Raw genomic sequence first — 1,015 nt, 5'->3', positions numbered from 1 at the left:
GCTGAAGTCCTGCAACTAAATCCTGCTAGCCTTCAAAGTCTGATTCTCTAGGAATTCCTTCTCCCGTTGCCTGACCCCTAGGTTGGGAATCCTGATGTGTGGCTCAGAACCTTCACTCCAGTGGGTGGACTTCTGTGGTATAAGTGTTCTCCACTTTGTGAGTCACCCACCCAGCAGTTATGGGATTTGATTTTATTGTGATAGCTCCCCTGCTACTGTCTCATTGCAGGGTCTCCTTTGTCTTTGCATATGGGGTATCATTTTTTGTGAGTTCCAGTGTCTTCCTGTCGATGATTGTTCAGCAGTTAGTTGTGCTTCCGGTGTTATGGAAAGAGGGTGTGAGAGCATGTCCTTCTACTCCACCATCTTGAACCAGTCTCGGGCATTGTCTTCTTAAAAGCCTGGGCTTGAAACTGTTGCTTCCCTTCAGACTCCGTTAGTGAAGACCAGTCATGTGACCACCCTTAATTGCAGGGGGTGCTGGGAAATTTGTAGCACTGTATGTGAAGAGAGACAAAGAAATAGATGTTGGTGACCTGCTACAGACCCAAGCCAAGAGCCATAGGCAAACCAGAGTTACAATGAGTCATAAAGAGATGGCTGAGTTACTCAAGGAAGAAGAAAACAGAAGCAAAAGTCCTGAGAGTAAGAGAAACTATTAAACTACGTTGATCCCATTTTTTCTATTGTTCTTTTTCTGAAATCCTCACAATATTCTTAGTATATTCTTATGAAATTGCACCCTTTAACAGAGTTGGCATGAGTAGTTCTCATTTCCTTGCAACCAAATAAAGGCACAGTGCACAGCAGTGTAGATTTAGAAGAGGAGAGAGGTTACATTAAAAGAGTATTAATATAATCAGATGATATTTTATAGACTTATTTTGTATAAATCTATTAACACAATCTGTACTTTTTTTCTGTATATTCAAACTAAAATTGAGAAAAATGAGACCAAGACACTATCAAAAATGAATTCTTTCCATGATCTCAGTAGAAAACAGTGACATGAAAA

This window comes from Lipotes vexillifer, unplaced genomic scaffold (genome assembly GCF_000442215.2).
Source record: "Lipotes vexillifer unplaced genomic scaffold, Lipotes_vexillifer_v1.1 scaffold1213, whole genome shotgun sequence".
In the NCBI taxonomy this organism is placed as follows: Eukaryota; Metazoa; Chordata; class Mammalia; order Artiodactyla; family Lipotidae; genus Lipotes; species Lipotes vexillifer.
The sequence above is the reverse complement of the archived record's forward strand: the minus strand, read 5'-3'. Positions refer to the sequence as shown.